Source organism: Mus caroli, chromosome 3 (genome assembly GCF_900094665.2).
Source record: "Mus caroli chromosome 3, CAROLI_EIJ_v1.1, whole genome shotgun sequence".
NCBI lineage: Eukaryota > Metazoa > Chordata > Mammalia > Rodentia > Muridae > Mus > Mus caroli.
The window spans coordinates 114,682,071-114,691,493 of NC_034572.1; the positions used below are offsets into that span (position 1 = coordinate 114,682,071).

Sequence of the window (9,423 nt, forward strand, 5' to 3'; positions counted from 1 at the left end):
GAGAGTATATTATCCACCTCTATCCCCACCTCCCACAAATACGCACACCAGTGTGTGATTTGCTAAAACAATACTACCTCTCCACACATTTCTCCTAAAGCGCAGTGTCCCCAAGACTGGACTAGGAAGGGTCTCGTACCCTCTCACCCCCAGTTAAAACCATAATCCAGGAAGTCAGTGTGGACGGGTAGTTCTTTTAATTTTCCCAGAACAGCTCTACTGACTATCTCGAGAGTAATATGTAAACTTAAGTACTTGAGTCTAAAATCGTAAGTCAAACCCCACTTGCACGAGCAAACAGGACCCAACTTGAAGCCAATCGGGAAAGGTGAGACTTTACTTATCCTCAGAAAAAGCTGAGTGGGCTTAATAAGAAAAATTATGAGCTGAGAACATTAAAAATGACTTCCACAAATGTCTCAGTGGTGGAGGACCTGCCTGAGCTGCTCAAGGTTGAGCTCCAGCCCTTAAAATAATGAAGAAGACACTAAAAGCCAGCTTCCTACACAGAGCTAACTGGGAAAAGCCATGCCGTGTGTGTCTAAAGCGTTCCTGTGCTTGCTCGGGTCTCTACATGTTCTCAGACTCTGTGACAGTTCTTGAGACAGAGATGAAGCAAGAACACACTCCGACCTTCGATCTAGATAAGGAAAAACAGTCTACTGTAGTCACAAACTGCCTCGCCTTGTTGTAGGCACAAGAAATGCCACATGTGGTTAACCAAGGTGAAGTTCAAGGTCCTGACACGGTTGGGCAGTGGGGATGGTGCCATGCTATTGCCCAAAACTTGCCCGGAGGAAAAATAATTTTGTAAGGTTCAGGAATGTCACAGGCTTCCAAAAGGGTACAAACAGGTGCTATTAATTGACCATAAATCTTTCTGTTCTGTTACAGAGTCAAAGTTGCAAAATTATCTTTCACCGTGATGTCAAAATAGAAACAACTCAATTGCATGAGAATTTGGCCCGGATTTCTGTTTTGGGTCAAGATATGCCAGCACCTCGTCCAGATAATCTATCTGTCTTTGCTCTAGCACATCCGTTGCAATCTGCCTGTGCTTGGCTCCTAAATACAAATGCTATCAAAACAATTCTAGCTTGCTTTGTGGGAAGCTGTCCCCAGGGCAATGTCCACTGACAGTTCAATGCTTATCAATGTTATCCAAACAACTCATCGTTATCGTTAGAGTTTTAAGGTCTGTCTAATTAAAATAATACCCAATCCTTAATTCTGGTTGCTGCAGCAAATATATTCCTTTTATTCCTTATATTTTTCTCACAGTCTATGACTAGGAGTGCCAGTTTTTATTATCTGAAGGAGCTATAAATGTGCAAATATGACTGTTTTGGAAAGACAGTGATTGAAATGGAGGGAGATAAAGGAAGGCCCCAGAGCAGGGTAGCAAAAGTGGAGCCTGGGGTTCTTAAAGGCAAACAAGCAGAAACACTGTAGAAGGGTGAAAGACATTACAAAGGAAAAGGGAAAGAGTAGAGAAGGGGAAGTGGTGAGGACAAAACCCACAAGGTAGAGAAGAAATTTTAAAAATGACATAAACAGTGACATATCAATGGCATAAGCAGTGACAGTCTGAAATTGTACTCAGTCAGTACTCAGTAGTTTGGGAGCCAGGAGAGGTGGCTGTGTAATGAACAAGAGGCCATAGCTAATTCTCTCTTCTGTGAGGTTTATGTTTTCTGTATTCAAAGTTGATTTCTAAATGTGCTCAATAGATCATTTCTTCTGAGCATATTAGTTTTGAAAGATGACTGATTTAAGAGGACAAGCGGTAAGAAAAGCAGAGGGGAAAAGAAGAAAGCACAGCACAGCAAGCTCAGGAAGAGGTGGGGAAGGATGCTAACTCTGAGGTTAAGAGATTCTAACCTGAGGTGCTTATTGGATTTATGGCTTAGGAATAGCTCTGATGGGAAATGCACAGATCCTAAAACTTCCATGGCCTTCACAGCACACATGTGCTCCTGTCTCACATGTTCTGGTCTGGAGATGGTGTCTATGTTCAGGAGATGGCCCTGTTCTAGCTTGATCCTCAGTTTTGTGCAGTTCTTGGTGACCTGAGATGTTCCAACCGCCATGTCCTCATACATCCAGTCCGATGCTGTTGGCTGGATCTCAGTCCATGAATGTCACAGTTAAAGGAAATATGAACAATACCATGTTTAATCAGAGAGACCATGGATTCACCTAGATATTGAAGAATAAATTAAGTATCATCTACTCTTATCATTTCTTTATTATAGAGAAAGGGCAATGCCACGAGGAAGCAAATGGCTGTACTTGTCACATCAAGTTCAATGCTGGTCATGAGATTAAGTTGTCACATAATTTTCTGGACCCAGCACTTTTCTTTCCCATGTCCCCCACCACCCAGATCCCTAGCTTACTGGTCTGCCTTCATTTTCTCACAGCATACACCACTATCTGAAATCACTCTGTTTATTTGCATCTTGTGGCTTCCCATGCTCTAGTCTCAAGGTCTGTGTCCTCTCTGGGTCCATGACCTGAATGTGGTGGTATTTGGGAGGTGACCATGTCATCAGCGTAGAGCCCTCACAAATGACATTTATGTCCTTACCAGAGAGATTGAGGGAGCGTCTTGCCCTTTCAACCAAATAAGGACAAAGAAAAAAAGCCAACCCGTGAACAATCTGTCTCAGTTGGGGTTTCTATTGCTGTGAAGGGACACCAAGACCAAGGCAAGTCTTATAAAGAAAAACATTTCATTGGGGCTGGCTTACAGTTTAAGAGGTTTAATCCACTATTGTCACGGTAGGAAGCAAGGTGGCATGCATGCAGACATGATGATAGAGACATAGCTGAGAGTTCTACATCTGGATTGGCAGGAAGCAGTAAGAGAAAGTGACACAGGGCTTGGCTTGAGGATCAGAAATCACAAAGCCCGCCTCCAGTGACACACTTCCTCCCACAAGGCCACACTTCCTAACTGTGCCACTCCCAATGGGCCTTTGGATGCCATTTATATTCAATTCACCACAATGAGTAAATAAAATATGGTCTTCCCTGCCCTCTAGGAGTTGGGCTTCTAATCTATCTGGGCCATGAGCCCTCCTGTAATGGAGCAACAAAAGAAAATCCTGCTAGGCGTGTGGAGGTACACTGGAGAGGACCTAGAAAAACCTGTTTTCAACATTATGGTACAGGCTTTTCCATGACAGAGGAAAGGAAGGGAAGAGAGACTAAATGTGAAGTTTTGTGTCTGCCAATATTCATAATACCAATTCCACGATGTTGGGATCTGGGTGTTAGCCCTCTGCCAGCATTCCTCAACAAGCTTGTGTGGAGAGGCTTCTGATTCACCAAATATGGCGCCACCAGGTTCTTAGGAAGCTATAGTCTGTGACACAAGCTCCTTGGTGATTGGTGATTGCAGTGTAGCATGAGAGCAAGGACTTGAAAGCCAACACATTTGATCAGCAGCAGGAAACCACAGGACTAGAGGAGCCTCCCTGCCTGCTTCTCAAGAGTTTCTCAGGAGCCATGTATTTCCCAGGGACCGTGTCTCCGAAGGACCTTGTGTTTCCGAGGGACCATGTCTCCCAGGGACCATGTGTTTCCCAGCAGTGGAACAAAGATGTAATTGCTTTGTTGTTTTGTTTTGTTCTTAAATCACAATCTGAATCAAAATAATAGTTCTTTAGTGGGAATGTCTCTGTCTTTTGCTGTTGGTTTTCACTTGCTTATGTTGTTCTCCTTTTAGTGGGAAGAAGTCAAGAATAAAAAAGAAAAGAAAGAAAAACTCCCTTCATACATTCTTTCTTATCGCCTACTAACATCTTACATTGTGTCTGCTCCCTCTCCCTCTGCTTCTGCCTTGATGAGACAGATTTTTCTTAATTCTGAACAAAGATGGCTCAGCTGTTGAACAAATTTTCTGCACAGTCCTAGTGACCTGGGTGTAGTCCAAAGGTTGTGCTCTAATCTCCATTTGTTCATACATAATAATAACACATTATACACACACACATGTGTATATATATATATATATATATATATATATATACACACACACACATATATATGTGTGTTCATTTTATGTATATGATGATTTTGCTTACAGGTGTGTACGTGTACCACTGCCATGCCTGGTATCTGACGAGGCCAGAAAACGATGTCAGATCTCCCAGGAGACAGTGTTAGGTTTCCTGGAATTGGAGTTACAGATGGTTGTGAGCTTTCATGTGGGTGGTAAGAATAGAACCTTGGTTCTCTGCAAGAGCAGCAAGTGTTCTTAACCACTGAGCCAACCCGTACCCCCCAGCATCCCCTTCATTCTTAAGGCGTGAATCCCATACTCCCTCTGAATCTGAGTTTAGGACCCTTGTCACTTGCCAGACCATGTGTGTCTACAATCACAACAGGGAGATTTTGAGAGTTGCAGGAGTTATTTCTATGGCATCTTTAGCTGTATGTCCAACTCTCAGAACAGTGCCTGGAATACAAAAAGATTACAAATGTAAGCTAAACCAGGGATGGATGAATGAATGAATGAATGATGGGAACTGGGGAGCCGAGTCAATCAACACAGTGCTTATGTCGCTCATCTAAAGACCTGGACAGGATGAGCAGGATGGCAGCACCCACCTATGACCCCTGCTCTGTGCTGGCAGAAACAAGAGAGTTCCTGGAGTGTATTGCACAAGTCAGTCTAACTCAAGCAGCAAGTAGAGTCACTCAATGAGAGACTTTATGTTAAAAATTAAGATGGGAAGAGATTAAAGAAGACACCTGGTATCAACCTCTGGCTTCTGCACGCACGAGCGCGCGCACGTACACACACACCACACACCACACACTCGTGCACACGCAGACAACTGATTGAGTGCTTTCATAGAGCATATAACCAAGCAGGTTAGGGTGCATGCTTCTCACCACCTCCACCGTGATTTTCTTCAGTCCATTTCCTTATCGCTTGAACATATCAACATACTGACACACAGCAATGTTAAACAAGCAGATCGCTATCCAAGTCTTGACTTGATTCACATTCAGAACAATGTGCAATGAGCAAAGGATTCAGTGGCTTTTCTCCACACAAAGCCTTGCAGCAATGTACAGGACTGGTAAGAAAAGGCAAACTTCTCACATTTCACATGTGAATCGTTGTTCCCAGTCACTGTGTCATTTCCATATGTATATAAATGACCTTAACGTGGTTATTAGAACTTATACATCGTATGGAATTTGGGCATGGTGATGGTTTGTATATGCTTGGCTCGGGGAGTGGCACTATTAGAAGTGTGGCCTTGTTTGAGTGGGTGTGTCACTGTGGGTGTGGGCTTTAGGACCCTCATCCTAGCTGCCTGAAAGTCAGTATTCTGCTATCAAACAGCCTTCAGATGAAGATATTAAACTCTCAGCTCTACCTGCACCATACCTGCTTGGAGGCTGCCATGTTCCTACCTTGATGATAATGGACTGAACCTCTGAACCTGTAAGCCAGCCCCAATTAAATGCTGTCCTTTACAAGACTTGCATTCATCATGGTGTCTGTTCACAGCAATAAAACCCTAACTAAGACAGACATTGTTATAGTAATTATTTAATCTCAGCCAGTGGTTTCCACCCCACCTTGATCATTCAGTTCCCAGATAAAAGACATACAACTTTTTTATTTACAGTAAGCCTTATGCACTAGAGCTGGGCAGATATATACCCTCTATATTATTATGTGTACTTCCCTACCAATAACCCCAATTTATGACTTGCCTTGTTCCTCCTGGGCTACTCTTACTCCAACTGGCCAGCCCTCATGGCCATGTTTTCATGATTCATCACCCCATAGTGTCTTCTCCTCTCTCCACCTTCTCCTCTCTCTCTCTCTCTCTCTTCCTGACCTCCTGCCACAGACCTCAAGCCCAGGAACCAAAACCTCTCCTATCTCCTTGCTGCCCAGCTATAGGCTGAATGCATCTTTATTCAACCAATAGTTTTAAATAAAGGATCAAGATCACATAGAACCACTTGGTGTACATGAGATTCTCTCATCTGGGGGCAACCAGGCCTTGGAGGTCAGGGTTTAGCATTACAATTCATAGCAAAATAAATCAATCAATAAATAAATAAACAAACCTCAACAGGGCATCTTTGGAACTAGTCTAGAAGTCACTTGCTGGGTTAATCTATGTAATTGGGGAGGGGAGCAGTGCAGCAAACTTTATTTATGGCATTCAATAGAATAGGGCTCCAAAGACCCCTCCTATTATTATGGGGGTCTGGAATGGAAAATATGAAGAAGATGCTCAGTGTTGGGGACAAAGTTGGGACAGGGACCCCTCAGCAATCGAGGGCCTTTCTCTTGCTCTCAGTGTCCTTGCTGGGGTGGGTGGTCCAGGGTTTCTTACTCCTTGGAGGCCATTGAGGCCATGAGGTCCACCACCCTGTTGCTGTAGCTGTATTCTTTGTCATACCAGGGAATGAGCTTGACAAAGTTGTCATGGAGAGCATTGCCAGCCCCAGCATCAAAGGTGGAAGAGTGGGAGTTGCTGTTGAAGTTGCAAGAGACAACCTGGTCCTCAGTGTAGCCCAGGATGCCCTTTAGTGGGCCCTCAGATGCCTGCTTCACCACCTTCTTGATGTCATCATACTTGGCAGGTTTCTCCAGGCGGCATGTCAGATCCACAATGGATACATTAGGGGTAGGAACATGGAAGGCCATGCCAGTGATCTTCCCATTCAGCTCTGGGATGACCTGGCCCACAGCCTTGGCAGCACCAGTGGATGCAGGGATAATGTTCTCGGCAGCCCACAGCCACAGCTTTCCAGAGGGACCATCTACACTTTTCTGAGTGGCAGTGATGGCATGGACCATGGTCATGAGCTCTTCCACAATGCCAAAGTTGTCATGGATGACCTTGGCCAGTGGGCTAAGCAGTTGGTGGTGCAGGATGCATTGCTGACAATCTTGAGTGAGTTGTCGTATTTCTCATGGTTCACACCCATCACAAACACGGAGGCTTCAGCAGAAGGGGCAGAGATGATGACCCTTTTGGCTCCACCCTTCAAGTGGGCCCCAGCCTTCTTCCTGGTTGTGAAGTCGCCAGTAGACTCCACGACATACTCAGCACCGGCATCACCCTATTTGATGTTAGCAGGGTCTCGCTCCTGGAAGATGGTGATGGGCTTCCCACTGATGACAAGCTTCCCATTCTCAGCCTTGACTGCGCCCTTGAACTTGTCATGGATGGAGTCAAACTGGACCATGTAGACCATGTAGTCGAGGTTAATGAAGGGGTCATTGGTGGCAACAATCTCCACTTGGCCAGTTACAGAACAGACGGCAGCCCTTGTAACCAGGCTCCCAATAAGGCCAAACCCATTCACACGAACCTTCACCGTCATGTCTACAGGATGAGGCTGGCACTGCACAAGAAGATGCAGCTGTCTCTGGAACAGGGAGGAGCAGAGAGACAAATCTATGTATCCTTATGTCCCATATTGACAAAAGAAACTGCATGGTATTTGATCCAAGCTAGAATTATGAAATATTTCCTCCTGTAGCTAGGGTGTCATGTTTTAGTACTATACTAGTTAATGTTAGTTGTTATTAAAACAGTTAAGTCACCAGTCATAGTGGTGCACGCCTTTGATCCCAGCATCTGGGAGGCAGAGGCAGGCAGATCTCTATGAGTTTGAGGCCAGCCTGGTCTACATAGTGAGCTCTCAGACAGTCAAAGCTACATAGTGAGCTATGGCCTCTATGAGATATAGTGAGATATAGCCTCTGGGTTGAATTGCTTTTAAAAGTTGATGCTACAACTCACTTCCAGAATAAGGCCATAGTGTAGGAGTTTTAACTGAGGAAAGAAAATTGCTACAAAGCTCTGATAGTGCTGGTACACTGCACACATGTGTCCATCACACATAGGCACATGCATGCACTTACACGTGCACACACTCATACACAGAAAATGAATTTCTGGAATGGTGCAGTGAATCACTACCCTTGCTCTCAAATGTGAGTATTTGACCTTGTGGTTGAAATCAGACCTTTAAAGCAAAGCACAGAGGGCAGAGAGGCTACAAGGCTCCTGGGTTTTGTTTTGTTTTTGTGTATCTTATGGACTATTGATTTCAATTTTTTTGTTTGTTTGTTTTTTCGAGACAGGGTTTCTCTGTATAGCCCTAGCTATCCTGAAACTCACTCTGGAGACCAGGCTGGCCTCGAACTCAGAAATCTACCTGCCTCTGCCTCCCAAGTGCTGGGATCAAAGGAGTGCGTCACCATGCCCAGCTTTGATTTCAACTTTTAATACCAAAATAAATATGGTACTTAAACTCAGCCAATCAATACAATTTTACAAATCAAACAAAATTTTTTTCATCCAAAAACATGGGTCTGGGAAAAACCAAATTTGAAATGTAACTGAAAAATTACAACTTTTTTTCCCCTTTCAAAAAGTACCAAGCACTCCTCGCTCCCCAAAGTGATGTTAATTCAATAAACTGCCTTCAAGTTAAAATGTATTGACAGGTCCAAATACTCCTCCAAATTCTGGTGCCCATTCCCCTCTATGGAAGAAGCCATTCGTCAGAAGGGACAAATGGTGGTTTGTGGTTAGTATACCGAAGCACAGCCTCCAGGCTCACTCAGTACCCTGGCTCTCTTCTTTACCTCCTTCCTGCCGTAAAATTCTGCAGCTCACAGGCTTCCCGTCCCCAGCTTCTCATTCCCACATAATCCTGCTCTGTAGGTCCTGCACTAGCCTGCCTCTCTCTCTCTCTCTCTCTCTCTCTCTCTCTCTCTCTATCTCTCTCTTTCTCTCTGTGTATGTGTCTATCTTTCTCTCTTCTCTCTCTCTCTTCTTTCTCTTGGTCCTCTCTCTGTGTCTTTCTCTATGTCTTTCTCTGTCTCTGTATCTCTGTCTCTCTGTCTCTCTCTGTCTCTCTGTCTCTCTGTCTCTCTCTCTCTCTCTCTCTCTCTCTCTCTCTCTCTCTGTCTCTCTCTCCCTCCCTCCTTCCTGCCCTGGTCCAGTCTACCGGCTGTGTTTTATCTACTACATTATTTTCCTGCTCTGATCCTTTCCAGATGCCTCTGGCTGTACACTCTCTCCTTCATGTTTACAGTAAAACCTTCCCCTCAACCACACCTTGGCACTGTCATGTCCTTAGTTTACACATCTGGTACCAAAACCCTAGGTTTATACTTATATTTGAGGAACTGCTACTCATTTTTTTAAAAAACATGATGATATGAAATTTTCTAGTAAGGCATTTGCTGTGCTAAATTTGGAAGTAGATATGGTTTTGAATTGTTTTTTAAAAGACTTGTTTATTTATTTTATGTATGTGAGTACAGTGTACCTGTCTTCTGACGCACCAGAAGAGGGCATCAGATCCCATTAAAGATGGTTATGAACCACCATGTGGTTGGTGGGAATTGAACTCAGG

The 9,423-nt window shown here is 44.2% G+C and overlaps 1 pseudogene; it reads right to left on the reverse strand.

The window, feature by feature from the left end:
* Nucleotides 1–4,453: 4,453 nt before the first annotated feature.
* Nucleotides 4,454–7,374, reverse strand: LOC110291914 (annotated as a pseudogene).
* Between the last annotated feature and the right edge of the window lie 2,049 nt (nt 7,375–9,423).